Raw genomic sequence first — 15,904 nt, 5'->3', positions numbered from 1 at the left:
CAATTGCCAGAAAGTCAGGAGGAGGACCAGGGTGCGGAAGTGGAAGATGAGGTGGTGGATAATATAGTAACTGACCCAACCTGGCAGGAAGACATGCAGAGCGAGGAGAGCAGCACACAGGGGGAGGGAGGCAGAGCACCCCAACAGTCAGGAAGAAGCAGAGTGGTGGCAGCAGACAGAAAGCAGGCAACCATTCCCCGTAACACCAACACGAAGGAAGTTGCCAGTACAACTGTTAGGTCTTCCCAAGTCTGGTTGTTTTTTAAAGACTCTGCCGATAACCCCAAAAAGGCCATTTGCACCACCTGCCAGGCCAGCATCAGCAGGGGTGTCAAAACTAGCAGCCTGACCACCACCAGCATGATCAGGCACATGGCAGCAAAGCACCCGACTTTGTGGGCTGAACCCCAGGGTCCAGGAACAGTGTCTGCAGGTGACACCATTGCTTCTTCCGTTGCAAGCCAATCCCCTGTCCATGGTGCATGCGAAGATGCCTCCTGCCCTACACCTGTCGTTGCACACTCTCAAGTAGCAGCATCAGGAAGCACGTCCATGTCCTTGTCCCAGCGCAGCATTCAGTTGTCCATACCCAGTCCTTGGAAACCAAGCGCAAATACGCAGCCAACGCCCCACAGGCCACACTACTAAATTCCCACATTTCACGACTACTTGAGCTCGAAATGTTGCCTTTTCGGCTCATGGAGACGGAAGCATTCCGCAACCTGATGGCGGCGGCCGTCCCTCGGTACTTGGTCCCCAGCCGCCACTATTTCTCCCAGTGTGCCGTCCCCGCATTACACAAGCACGTGTATCAAAACATTAGCCGTGACCTCAACAACGCAGTTACCGGGAAAGTCCACCTAACCACGGACACGTGGACAAGTGCTTGTGGGCAGGGACGGTACATCTCGCTGATGGCACACTGGGTTAACATAGTGGAAGCCGGGACTCAGTCGGACCTTGGGACGGAACACGTCCTCCCGACGCCAAGGATCGCAGGCCCTAGGTCAATCAGGGTTGCCCCCACAGTCTACAGCTCCTGCACCTCATCCTCCTCAGCCTCCTCCTCCTCTCCAGCCTCCATCTTTGAAATGACCACATCAGTCACAACCTGGAAGCACTGCAGCACTTCCTCGGCCAAGCGGCAACAGGCTGTGTTGAAGCTAATATGCATAGGTGACAAACCGCACAATGCCGAAGAGTTGTGGACAGGTCTGAAAGAGCAGGCAGATCTATGGCTCACACCGATGAACCTACTGCCAGACATGGTCGTGTGTGACAATGGAACCTGGTGGCGGCTCTGAGGCGAGGAGAGTTCACACACGTACCATGCCTGGCCCATGTGCTTAACCTCGTGGTTCAGCGGTTTCTCAAATCATACCCGGAGCTGAAGGATCTGTTTGTTAAAGTACGCCGCCTGTGTGCCCATTTTAGAAAGTCACCTACAGCTTCCGCCGCCTTTGCCGTGTTTCAGCAGCGTTTGCAGCTTCCGGCTCACCGACTGGTGAGTGATGTCCCCACACGTCGGAACTCTAAACTGCAGATGTTGGGAAGGATTTGTGAGCAGAAGAGGGCAGTTGTTGAGTACTAGCATCAACAAGGCCGTCAGTATTCAGTTCAGACTCCACACATAAGACCTCAGGAGTGGACATGGATGTAAGACATATGTACCATCCTCCAAAACTTTGAGGACTCCACCAAGATGGTGAGCGGCGATGACGCCATAATTAGCGTCACCATCCCGCTTCTCTATCTTCTGAAATGCTCTCTGCTCACAATCAAAGAGGATGCATTGCAGGTGGAGCACGATGAGATGGAGCAAGGAACCATTCAGGGTGATTACACACAGCCCAGCCTCATCTCATCCCAACGTGGATTGGGTGACAATGAGGAAGAGGAGGAGGAGGAAGAACAGGAGCTAGTTTCATGCGCTATAGACGGTACTACCTGCACAACTGTCATACCGTCTGTTCAGCGTGGATGGCCTGAGGACAGGGAGGAGGAGGAGAGCATGGTCAGTCATCCCCTTGGTGAGGACACGCAAGTCTTGCCTGTTAGCAGTCTGGCACGCATGGCTGAGTTTATGTTACACTGCCTTTCACATGACCCTCGCGTTCTCAAAATTTTGGGTGACAGTCATTCCTGGTTGGTGACACTTCTAGACCCACGCTACAAGGAGAACTTTATATCTCTTATTCCTGAGGCGGACAGGTCTACAAAAATGGGGCTGTACCAGAAGGCCCTTGTTGTGGAACTATTAAAAAAATTCCCATCTGAAAACGCTAGCGGCAGAGGTCACAGTTCGTTGGACAACCAAGAAGTACAGGCGAAAGAGACACAACTTCAATCCAGCAGAGGCAGGGGAACACTGTCAAAGTTTTGGGAGAATTTTCTCAGCCCCTCCCATCGCACAAGCCCTGAGGCGCGGGGTACTCTCACAAGGAGTGCAAAGTTTGGGAAGATGCTGAGGGAGTACCTTGCCGACCGTACCAACGTCCTCCGTGATTCCTCTGTGCCTTATAATTATTGGGTATCCAAGCTGGATACGTGGAATGAACTGGCTCTCTATGCCTTGGAGGTCCTGGTCTGCCCTGCCGCCAGTGTTTTATCAGAGCAGAATTTTAGTGCCGCTGGTGGAATTATAACTGATAAGCGCATCCGCCTGTCGACTGAAAATGCTGACAGGCTGACTCTTATAAAAATGAACAATGCCTGGATTGGGCTAGACTTCTCAACATCACCGAATGATAGCATCATAACATAAACTCAAATCCAGTGTCTTTTTTTGGGAGGTGTATTCCCATGCACCTCTTCACACCCACACTAGAGTATACGCTTCCTGATTTTCGCTATTTGCTCTTGTCCTCCTCCTTCTCCTCATCCTCATCCTCCACCACCATATCACCAGGGTGACAGTGAGTATTACAAGTATAGGAGACCCGCTCCTTTCTAATGGAAACATTTTTTTCAGGAGGCCCTCCTCTACGTCTCTTCCAAGGGGCATTGGAGTGCCTCAAAATTTTTGGCAACCCTTGCATTCACTAAATAGGCAAACACAATGGGAGACCACTTCCTAATAATGGGAATATTTTTTTTCAGGAGGCCCTTCTCTACGTCTCTTCCTAATAATGGGAACATTGTTTTTAGGAGGCCCTCTGACCTCCACGTCTCTTCCAAGGGGCATTGAAGTGCCTCCAAATTTTTGGCAACCCTTGCATTCACTGCATAGGCAAACATAATGGGAGACTCACTTCCTAATAATGGGAACATTGTTTTCAGGAGGCCCTCTGACCTTTACATCTCTTCCAATGGGCATTGGAGTGCCTCAAATTTTTTGGCAACCCTTGCATTCATTACATAGGCAAACACAATGGGAGACCCACTTCCTAATAATGGGAATATTTTTTTTCAGGAGGCCCTTCTCTACGTCTCTTCCAAGGGGCATTGGAGTGCCATAAAATTATTGGCAACCCTTGCATTCACTGCATAGGCAAACACAATGGGAGACCTACTTCCTAATAATGGGAACATTGTTTTCAGGAGGCCCTCCTCTAAGTCTCTTCAAAGGGGTATTGGGGTGCGTCAAAATTTTGGGCAGCCCAGCCACTCACTGCATACGCAATAACAGTATAGGAGACCCACTCTTTAGTAATGGGAACAATAAAACATAGTCGGTTGATGGCTCTCTAAGAATAGTGAGGGCCGACTGCTGGCCCTTTAAGAATAGTAAGGGCCGCCTGATGGCACTATAAAAATAGGCTTTGTGACTTTCAGAGTCCCTCCTTCATAAATGAAACACGATGTGTCAGATGATATCTCACACACCACATGGCCAGATAAGGTTGTAAAATGTTAAAATGCCATTTCCCGCTGAATGCATTTGTCTTGGTTGAAAGCAATGCAAAAGTGGAAAAACGCATCAAAAACGCTACGTGTGAATATAGCCCAAGGTGTGGAGGAGTATTTTTGTTTTTGGCTATTTATTTTGCTTTATATACAAGTCATTACCCTGGAAAGGATGTTCCTTAACATATTTCCCAGTAAAATCCATTTTGGATTTGTTTTTGTATGTTTTATTGTGAGTCTGTAAAAGTGGCGTAATACCTCTGACAACGTTGTTCACAGCAGTGACCTGGGAGTCAGAAATGCTTCCAGGTGTCTTCCCCATGCTGTTCTTATGACATTTGAGCACTGTTCCCATCAATTTGGGTAATTTTTAGGCCCTCTGCAGACCGCCGGGGGTAGCCGTCTGAAAAATGCTCGAGTTTCCCATAGACTTACATTGGGCTCGTTGCTCGGGTCGCGCACCCGAGGATTCCAATGTGCTCGACCCGAGCAACGAGTACCCAAGCATTTTAGTGCTCGCCCATCACTAGCGTAGGAATAAAAGAAAAACAAAGCCGGATTCAGGAAAACTGCGGCATTTACACCAAATAAAGATGAAAAACATTTAGAACTTTTCCACGGGATAGCTGATAATGTATAATTACCGAGGGTCCTACAGCTGGATCCCCCATGGATCACAAGAATGGTGTCCACTATTTGTACGGAGCAGTGGACATGCATGAGGACTACAGCTCCATTCATTGTCCATGGCACTGGCTGAGAGTGCTGAGCTTAAGGGCTTATTCACACCTCCATATTTGGTCATCAGCGTTTATATGACAAAACCAGGAGTGGAACTTACAGAGAAAAACTATAATTCAAATATTTACTACACCTGTTCTGTGTTTTGGAGACACTCTTGGTTTTGGCATACAAATACTGATGAAAAACTGATTAAAAAATACTGATGTGTGAATGAAGCCTTACACTTTCTACTCTAGAGAAAAAAATGCTATTTCTAGCAAATAGGCATTATGGTCATGAGAATGTGGTCCTGTAAAGGGGATCTCTTTCTACTGTCTAAAAATTACCTATGGCCTCATTCACACATCAGTATTTTTGACCAGTATTTCATCAGTGTTTGTATGCCAAAACCAGGAGTGTCTCCAAAAAAGACAGGACAGGTGTCAATCTTTCAATTATAGTTTTTCTCTGTAAATTCCACCCATTCCTGGTTTTGGCATACAAACACTGATACTAAATACTGACCAAAGAGTGACGTGTGAATGAGACCTAATGAGGTATATGAAAATCTATTCTTTTGCTCAAAATCAATTTTGCTCTTCGGTTTCATTAAAATTTTGCATTGTTTGTCTTCTACAGGCTCTTTGTTTCCCTGCACACATAGGCGGATTATAATGAGGGCAATATGGGCTACCGCCAAGGGCCCTGAGGCTCCAGCTTGCTCATGAATTGCTCCCATTATAATGCGCATTTTTTTCGGTCACCGCCGCGCTGGCCGAAGGTTTAGATGATCACCGCTGCGGGCCCGCAGCTGTAGGCGGTTTGAATCATACTGTGCCGCCCCGCCCTGCCCGTGCCACATGACGCTCCCATCTGGCCGCCGCGGCTGTATATTCACAAGCACGGGCGTGCAGTTTAAATGCTGTTGGTACCGTCCTGCCTGACGTCATGTGGCAGGGCAGTCCCAACATCATTTAAATTTCCCACCGGCGCTAGTGCATATACAGGGCTGCGTGATGCAGCCAGCATGTCTGTGAGTGGCTGCTTTGAACTTTGGGACCGCCCTGCCACATGACGTCAAGCAGGGCAGTCCCAAAGTTCAAAGCAGCCACTTACAGACACGCTGCATGACGCAGCCGCTCTCATCCGGCCAGCTGCAGATCCACCGGGGTGGGCAGTTTGAATGATGCTGGGACCGCCCTGCTACATGACGTTACGCAGGGTCCAGCATACACAGGAGCACGGCATACAGGCAGACAGTAGCGGGGGGGCCCCCGGACCGCTCCCCCAACAGCGGCGCACGGCCGCTACTTCTTCTTCGGCCGGGCCAGCACTGCACCAGTTAACTTCCCTGTGCTGGCCCGGCCACGTCACAGCTAGGAGACACGGCCCTGTGCGCGGCCGTGTCTCCTAGCTGTGACGTCACGCAGTGCGCGCCCGGCCTGCACTGCAGCAGCCTGCATCGGAGAGGAGCAGGAGGACTGGAGCGGAGAGGAGCAGGAGGACTGGAGCCGAGCCGTAGGATGGTGAGTGTGTGAGAGTGTGTGAGTGTGAGTGAGTGTGTGTGTGTGATTGAGTGAGTGTGTGTGTGCATGTGTGCAGGCAGACTTAATTGTGTGATGTCTGTTTTTATGTATTTTTGTGTTTCAAATGTGTTTATCCGTGTATATATGTGTATGTCTGTATATGTTTGTGTGTGTGCGTGACTGCGTGCAGCCTCCTGCTGAGTATAGATGGTGCCGTGTGGCCTCCTGCTGTCTCTGGGGGGGGCACAGTGCGGCCTCCCGCTGTGTATAGATGGCACTGTGCGGCCTCCCGCTGTGTATAGATGGCACCGTGCGGCCTCCCTCTGTGTATAGATGGCACCGTGCAGCCTCCCGCTGTGTATAGATGTCTACGTGCGGCCTCCCGCTGTGTATAGATGGCTACGTGCGGCCTCCTGCTGTGTATAGATGGCTACGTGTGGCCTCCTGCTGTGTATAGATGGCTACATGTGCTCCATATTGAGTCATACAATTAATGTAAGGCTATGTGCCCACGATGCAGAAATGCTCCGGATTTTTTTTGAATGTTTCTGCATCTCCCTGGCAGAAAAAACGCATGCGGATTGTACATGCGGATTGTACATGCGGATTGTACATGCGGATTGTACATGTGGATTGTACATGAGTTTTTCCTGCCAGGGACAAGCGGAAGTGAAGCGTTCTTCACATGCATTTCTGCATGTGGGTTGACAAGCGCTTTCCAAGCGATTTTAGCATCACTTGGAAAAGTGCTTCACAACTTGGTCACACTATATAAATCCATACAACCAGCATGGATTTATATAGTGTGACCGTAAAAGAATGGTAAAAAATAAAAAATATATACTTACCTTCTGATGGCCTGCCGACGTCAGCGGTCTCGTGACCCGTCACATGACTAAATGACGTCACAGCAGGTCCTTTTCAGACCATCGTGAGCTGCCGGCAAGCCAGGACGCATCGGATAAAGACACCGGGGGCCATCAGAAGGTAAGTATAATATTTATTTTTTATTTTATTATTTTTTTACAGGTTCTATGGTACCCGGGTCCGGAGGAGAGTCTCCTCTTCTCCAAACCCGGGTACCATCCGCACATTGAAACGCATGTAATCCGCATGTACAGATGCAGTGATGCGGATTACATGCGCTCCAATGCAAGTCAATGGCGGCGAAAACGCTGCGCTTCCGCAAAATAATTGGTAGTGCTGCGTTTTTTTGCGCAATGATAATCCGCAGCGGAAGTTTCCGCAGCATGTGCACAGCACATGCGGATTATCATTGGGGAACATGGCAGACCTTCTACCAAGCATTTTTTAATTGTTTCTGCAGAGGAATTGCCGCTGCGGAAACGCTTAAAAAACAAATTAATTTCACGTGAACTATCACATGATCTATCACAGGGGATCATGTGAAATGTGATACATCAGGTGTGTGTGTGTGTGTGTGTGTGTGTGTGTGTGTGTGTGCGTGTGCGTGCGTGCGTGCGTGCGTGCGTGCGTGTGTGTGTGTGTGTGTGTGTTAGTGTGTGTGTGTGGCGCGCCTTCTAAACTGGGTGTGTGTGTGTCTGTGTGTGTCTGTGTGTGTGTGAGGGGGGGCCCGCGCCTTCTAAACTGCCCGGGGCCCTTGCTACTCTTAATCCACCCCTGCCTGCACATATCACTTTAGACCACATTCACACGTTCAGTATTTGGTCAGTATTTTACATCAGTATTTGTAAGCCAAAACCAGGAGTGGGTGATAAATACAGGAGTGGTGACGTGCTTCTATTATTCTTTTCCTCTGACTGTTCCACTCCAGGTTTTGGCTTAGAAATACAGATATAAATACTGATCAAATACTGAATGTGTGAACGTGGCCTCAATGTGGTTTGTGGTCATAAATCAGCTGAGGAAAATAGACATAAGAATTATACACTTGCAGTCAGACCATCATAGTGAGCTGACTGACAGATTCTCAGTTAACTCATTCTACCTCCAGCAATAGCCAGGACAACGCAGAAGGTAAACCATGCAAATTTAACAGGTTACGTTGCTTGGCTCAGTAGGTACGCGAAATAGCCGGCTTCCCATAACACGTTAGTGATATTTGATATATACTATACGTGATATTGTAAGTAGTGATGAGCAAGTATGTTTTGTTAACCCTTTCGTTGAGTATACTTGGGCGAGCACCGAGTATTTACAGAGTGCTCGGTGATATGTTTGAATCACTCCCGCGTGCATGATTTGCGACGGTTTGACAGCTTTAATACATGTGAGGAATGTCTATTTCTTACACATCCCTCACATGTATTAAAGCTGTTAAACCATCGCAAATCATGCACACGGGAGCGATTCAAACGTTTCACCGAGCAGCTGTAAATACTCGATGCTCGCCCGAGTATACTCGACGAAAGGGTTAATAGAACATACTCGCTCAACACTAATTGTAAGTCAATAGATTGAGAGTTTCTCCGGCAGCACGTGTCGGGCCCACGTGCAAATTCGCAATCCATTTAATATGACTTCCTCCTATTATGCAGACGATAACATTCTCCAGAATGGATCAGATCAAATTGTAATGACGGGAATAATATCCCGTGTTTGCGTGTTAGAAGAGGCCGGGTCGATGGCTCTCAGTACAATCAGAGAGGAATTAAACTCCATTAAAATTTGCCATCTGATCTCTGGCACTTCAGAGCGGTGAGTATAGTGGAGTGCTCCTGATTCAGGCAGCCGCAGCACCGAGCACGTACGTATCACATCCTCCACTAACCCATCCAGACAATTATGTTTTTTAAAATACTATTTCTTTTTGTACAATATGGTTTAAGGGGTTTTTAAAGGAACCTGGAGCTGCTACATCACTCCTTTCACCCCTTCGCTCCGTTTTTTTTTCTTCGCTTTTTCCTCTTCTTCCAAGAGCCATAACTTTTTTTTTATCTTTCCATCCACACAGCCATACAAAGACTTTATTCTTTTTGCGGGAAGAGTTGTACTTTTGAATGAAACCATTCATTTTATTAAATGATCAACTGGAAAGCAGGAAAAAAATTCCAAGTGCCGTGAAATTGCAAAAATAAGTGCACAATTGTTTTTGTTTTTTTTAATTTACCATGTTCACTATATGGTAAAACTGACCTGGCAATATGATTTTCCAGGTCGGTACGAGTGCACAGATATCAAACATGTATAGTTGTTTTTTTTTTATTTAAGTGGTGAAAAAAATTCAAAAATTCAAAAATTGTTAAAAAAAATAAATTTTGCCTTTGTTGCCATTTTCCAAAACCCGTAACGTTTACATTTATTGGAATACAAAGCTGTGTGAGAGCTCATTTTTTGTGCCGTGAGCTGATGTTTTTACTGATACCATTTTAGGGTAGATATGATGTTTTGATCACCTCACTGCATTTTATTGCAATGTTGTGGCGGCACAAAAAACATAATTCTGGCTTTTCAATTTTTTTTCTAATTACGCCATTTACTGATCAGATTAATTTATTTTATATTTTGATAGATCAGACTTTTTCTGAATGCAGCGATACCAAAATATATATATATGTATGTGACGCACTAGCCCTCCCTGAGCTTTGGGGGTTACTCGGAGCCGGGTCAGAGTAGGGGTTGCGGGAGGGATGCAGTCGTACCTAGACCCGGTCCGTGCCCAGGGCTGTCACATAAAAGATATTGGGCCTTCAAGGATGAGTGGAATTTTGACTATGCCACCTGCGGTTGCTGGTGACGGCCACCAGCGCTGCGTCAGTCCTCTGAGGCCGGTGTTCTAGCAGATAAGATGGGACGGCTCCCCACAGGCGGAGCAGGCCTCAGGGTAGTGTGAGGAGGAATGGTGGGTGCAGTGCCGCGCAGGAAATAACGAGCTGAGACGGTGTGTGAAGTCATCCGGGTCTTTACTCACTTCAGATGAATTTTCAGCCGCAAAGCTTCTCTCTGCTACACACGGCGTACTGCGGCCACCGGGAAGGGGGTTCAGCACTTCCCAGGTAGATCAGGAGCACCTGTCAAGACCCCTCTGGTGTGTGTTCCTCTCCTTGGTAAGTTCTCCCACTAAGTCTTCTCCTGACTGTGTGTGGTATGAACGTGGTGTAAGGCCAGGTCCCACTGGATAAACGCAGTTTAAGAGATACAGGTGGCGTAGGCCGCTCCGTCCGTATCCCCCTGGGATCCACTAAGCCTCCGGGCTTTTCTGACTGAAACGTGAAGTAACAAAGTCAGATGTCGGGGGCCGGTTACCCCTCTTGCAGCAGGAATCCCTCTGGCTAGGCCAGAGTAAAGAATACAGGTGACGACTCCGTATCCCCCAGGGATTCTTTTGCCTGTGGAGCCTATCTCCTCCGCTCCCCTCCAAGGCCTTCTTAGGTCAGGACCCTGACCGGGTAGAGACAGTGGTTAACTCTGACCCGCTCCTCGTCTCAAGGCCAGAGTACGAGGACCGCAAACCTTCCGCCAGCTACAGCCTCTTGCTGGACCCCGACAGAAGACCCTCAATCAAAGACCTTGAACTTAAGATGGCCGTAGATTAAATATGAAAGAATAAGTGTTTCCTAAAAGTGTGTCCTCCACCCTCACCCACTACATGGTTCCCCCTATCTTTGGTTCCCCCCATCTCCTCTATCCCGGGCCGGGGCAGCACCCTGGTGCATTTAGGCCCCCTACAGGACAGGAGGGGTGTAGTGTTGAGTGGTGAAGTGGGGTCCTGAGAGATGCTCCATCCTTACCTGGAAGAGGAGATACCACACCTCTATCTGAGGTGCAGTACCACTGTGGCGACTGAACCCTCAGGGGCGCCACATGTACAGTATATATATATATATATATATATATATATATATATATATATACAGTACAGACCAAAAGTTTGGACACACCTTCTCATTTAAAAATTTTTCTGTATTTTCATGACTATGAAAATTGTACATTCACACTGAAGGCATCAAAACTATGAATTAACACATGTGGAATTATATACTTAACAAAAAAGTGTGAAACAACTGAAAATATGTCTTATATTCTAGGTCCTTCAAAGTAGCCACCTTTTGCTTTGATGACTGCTTTGCACACTGTTGGCATTCTCTTGATGAGCTTCAAGAGGTAGTTTCAGTTGTTTCACACTTTTTTGTTAAGTATATAATTCCACATGTGTTAATTCATAGTTTTGATACCTTCAGTGTGAATGTACAATTTTCAAAGTCATGAAAATACAGAAAAATCTTTAAATGAGAAGGTGTGTCCAAACTTTTGGTCTGTACTGTATATATATATATATATATATATATATATTATTTATTTATTTATTTTAAATCGATTTATTTTCAATGGGGCAAAAGGGAGGTGATTTGAACTTCAGTGTTTTGCTTATGTTTTTCATTTTTTTTTTTACTTTTTTTAAACTTTTCACTGTATTTAATAGACCCCTTAGGGGACTTGAAGCTCCAACAATCACTTGTGCTATATATACAGGTGCTTCTCACTAAATTAGAATATCATCAAAAAGTTAATTTATTTAAATTCTTCAATACAAAAAGTGAAACTCATATATTATATAGAGTCAGTGGCTCAGTGGTCCAAGGTGTTGTTTTCAGATGAAAGTAAATTTTGCATATCATTTGGAAATCAAGGTCCCAGAGTCTGGAGGAAGAGTGGAGAGGCCACAATCCAAGCTGCTTGAGGTCTAGTGTGCCGTTTCCACAATCAGTGATGGTTTGGGGAGCCATGTCATCTGCTGGTGTAGGTCCATTGTGTTTTATCAAGACCAAAGTCAGCGCAGCCGTCTACCAGGACATTTTAGAGCACTTCATGCTTCCCTCTGCCGACTAGCTTTTTGGACATGGAAATGTCATTCTCCAGCAGGACTTGGCACCTGTCCACACTGACAAAAGTACCAATACCTGGTTTACAGACAACAGTATCACTGTGCGTGATTGGCAGCAAACTCGCCTGACCTTAACCCCATAGAGAATCTATTATAGAGAATCTGTGGGGTATTGTCAAGAGGAAGATGAGAGACACCAGACCCAACAATGCAGACGAGCTGAAGGCTGCTATCAAAGCCACCTGGGCTTCCATAACACCTCAGCAGTGCCACAGGCTGATCGCCTCTATGCCACGCTGCATTGATGCAGTAATTGATGCAAAAGGAGCCCCGACCAAGTATTGAGTGCATTTACTGAACAGACATTTCAGTAGGCCAACATTTCGGATTTTAAAAACATTCTTCAAGCTGTTGTTCTAAAGTATTCTAATTTACTGAGATAATGACTTTTGTGTTTTCATTGGCTGTAAGCCATAATCATCAACATTAACAGAAATAAACACTTGAAATAGATCACTCTGTCTGTAATGACTCTATATAATATAGTTTTACTTTTTGTATTTGAAGAACTGAAATAAATTTACTTTTTGATGATATTCTAATTTAGTGAGATGCACCTGTATATACACTGCTCAAAAAAATAAAGGGAACACTCAAATAACAAATCCTAGATCTGAATGAATGAAATATTCTCATTGAATACTTTGTTCTGTACAAAGTTGAATGTGCTGACAACAAAATCACACAAAATTCATCAATGGAAATCAAATGTATTAACCAATGGAGGCCAGGATTTGGAGTCACCCCCAAAATTAAAGTGGAAAAACACACTACAGGCTGATCCAACTTTGATGTAATGTCCTTAAAACATGTAAAAATGTGGCTCAGTATTGTGTGTGGCCTCCACGTGCCTGTATGACCTCCCTACAACGCCTGGGCATGCTCCTGATGAGGTTGCAGATGGTCTCCTGTGGGATCTCCTCCCAGACCTGGACTAAAGCATCCGCCAACTCCTGGACAGTCTGTGGTGCAACGTGATGTTGGTGGATGGAGCGAGACATGATGTCCCAGATGTGCTCAATAGGATTCAGGTCTGGGGAACGGGCGGGCCAGTCCATAGCTTCAATGCCTTCATCTTGCAGGAACTGCTGACACACTCCAGCCACATGAGGTCTGGCATTGTCCTGCATTAGGAGGAACCCAGGGCCAACCGCACCAGCATATGGTCTCACAAGGGGTCTGAGGATCTCATCTCGGTACCTAATGGCAGTCAGGCTACCTCTGGCGAGCACATGGAGGGCTGTGCGGCCCTCCAAAGAAATGCCACCCCACACCATTACTGACCCACTGCCAAACCAGTCATGCTCAATGATGCTGCAGGCAGCAGATCGCTCTCCACAGCGTCTCCAGACCCTGTCACGTCTGTCACATGTGCTCAGTGTGAACCTGCTTTCATCTGTGAAGAGCACAGGGCGCCAGTGGCGACTTTGCCAATCCTGGTGTTCTGTGGCAAATGCCAAACGTCCTGCACAGTGTTGGGCTGTGAGCACAACCCCCATCTGTGGACGTCGGGCCCTCATACCACCCTCATGGAGTCGACTTCTAACCGTTTGTGCAGACCCATGCACATTTGTGGCCTGCTGGAGGTCATTTTGCAGGGCTCTGGCAGTGCTCCTTCTGTTCCTCCTTGCGCTAAGTCGGATGTAGCGGTCCTGCTGCTGGGTTGTTGCCCTCCTACGGCCCCCTCCACGTCTCCTGGTGTACTGACCTGTCTCCTGCTAGCGCCTCCAGCCTCTGGACACTACGCTGACAGACACAGCAAACCTTCTTGCCACAGCTCGCATTGATGTGCCATCCTGGATGAGCTGCACTACCTGAGCAACTTCTGTGGGTTGTAGAGTCTGTCTCATGCTACAACGAGTGTGAAAGCACAACCAACATTCAAAAGTGACCAAAACATCAGCCAGAAAGCATTGGTACTGAGATGTGGTCTGTGGTCCCCACCTGCAGAACCACTCCTTTATTGAGGGTGTCTTGATAATTGCCAATAATTTCCATCTATTGTCTATTCCATTTGCACAACAGCATGTGAAACTGATTGTCAATCAGTGTTGCTTCCTAAGTGGACAGTTTGATTTCACAGAAGTTTGATTCACTTGGAGTTATATTCTGTTGTTTAAGTGTTCCCTTTATTTTTTTGAGCAGTGTATATACATATATATACACACACACACACACACACACACACACACTACCGTTCAAAAGTTTGGGGTCATTTAGAAATTTCATTATTTTTGAAAGAAAAGCAAATTTTTTTTCAATGAAGCTAACATTAAATGAATCAGAAATACACTCTATACATTGTTAATGTGGTAAATGACTATTCTAGCTGCAAACGTCTTCTTTTTATTGCAATATCTACATAGGTGTATAGAGGCCCATTTCCAACAACCTCCACTCCAGTGTTTTAATGGTACATTGTGTTTGCTAACTGTGTAAAAAGGCTAATGGATGTTTAGAAAACCCTAGAAAACCCTTGCACAAGTATGTTAGCCCAGCTGAAAACGGTTTGGCTGATTTGTGAAGCTATAAAATTGACCTTCCTTTACATTTGTTTGTTCTATGAAACTCTCAAAATGGCCAGAAAAAGAGAACTTTCATGTGAAACTCGACAGCCTATTCTTGTTCTTAGAAATGAAGGCTATTCCATGCAAGATATTGCCAAGAAACTGAAGATTTCCTACAACGGTGTGTATCACTCCCTTCAGAGGAGAGCACAAACAGGCTCTAACCAGAGTAGAAAGAGAAGTGGGAGGCTCCGCTACACAACTGAGGAACAAGACAAATACATTAGAGTCTCTAGCTTGAGAAGTCGACACCTCACAGCTCATCAACAGGCAGCTTCATTGAATAGTACACGCAAAACACCAGTGTCAACGTCTACAGTGAAGAGGCGACTCCGAGATGCTGGCCTTCAGGGCAAAGTGGCAAAGAAAAAGCTATATCTGAGACTGGCTAATAAAAGGAAAACATTAATATGGGCAAAAGAACACAGACATTGGACAGAGGAAGATTGGAAAAAAGTTTTATGGACAGACGAATCAAAGTGTGAGGTGTTTGGATCACACAGAAGAACATTTGTGAGATGCAGAACAACTGAAAAGATGCTGGAAGAGTGCATGATGCCATCTGTCAAGCATGGTGGAGGTAATGTGATGGTCTGGGGTTGCTTTGGTGCTTAAAGTGGGAGATTTGTAAAAGGTAAATGGGATTTTGAATAAGGAAGGCTATCACTCCATTTTGCAACGCCATGCCATACCCTGTGGACAGCGTTTGATTAGAGCCAATTTCATCCTACAACAGGACAATGACCTAAAGCACACCGCTAAATTATGCATGAACTATTTAGGGAAGAAGCAGGCAGCTGGCTTTCTATCTGTAATGGAGTGGCCAGCGCAGTCACCAGAGCTCAACACCATTGAGCTGTTGTGGGAGCAGCTTAACCGTATGGTACGCAAAAGGTGCCCAACAAGGAAATGCAACTTGTGGGAGGGGCTTCAGGAAGCATGGGGGGAAATTTCTCAAGATTACCTCAGCAAATTAACAGCTAGAATGCCAAAGGTCTGTAATGCTGTAATTGCTGCAAAGGGAGCATTCTGTGACGAAAGCAAAGTTTGAAGGAGAAAATTGTTCTTTCTAATAAAAATCATTATTTCTAACCTTGTCAATGTCTGGACTATATTTTCTATTCATTTTGCAACTTATTTGATAAATAAAAGTATGAGTTTTCATGGAAAACACAAAATTGTCTGGGTGAACCCAAACTTTTGAACGGTAGTGTATGTATATATATTGTAATGCAGCGGCTTGCTGCATTGCCAAATTGTCAGAGGGGGTGTGTTCTAGCTGACTACGTACCTCCCCTTCAGGTGACTGATCACATGACTGTGACATCATCACAGGTCCTGTGCGCACAGAGGAGATATATATCCGGGTGGTTTTG

This window comes from Phyllobates terribilis, unplaced genomic scaffold (genome assembly GCF_046119375.1).
Source record: "Phyllobates terribilis strain yellow unplaced genomic scaffold, ASM4611937v1 Scaffold_8__6_contigs__length_399053987, whole genome shotgun sequence".
NCBI lineage: Eukaryota > Metazoa > Chordata > Amphibia > Anura > Dendrobatidae > Phyllobates > Phyllobates terribilis.
The sequence above is the reverse complement of the archived record's forward strand: the minus strand, read 5'-3'. Positions refer to the sequence as shown.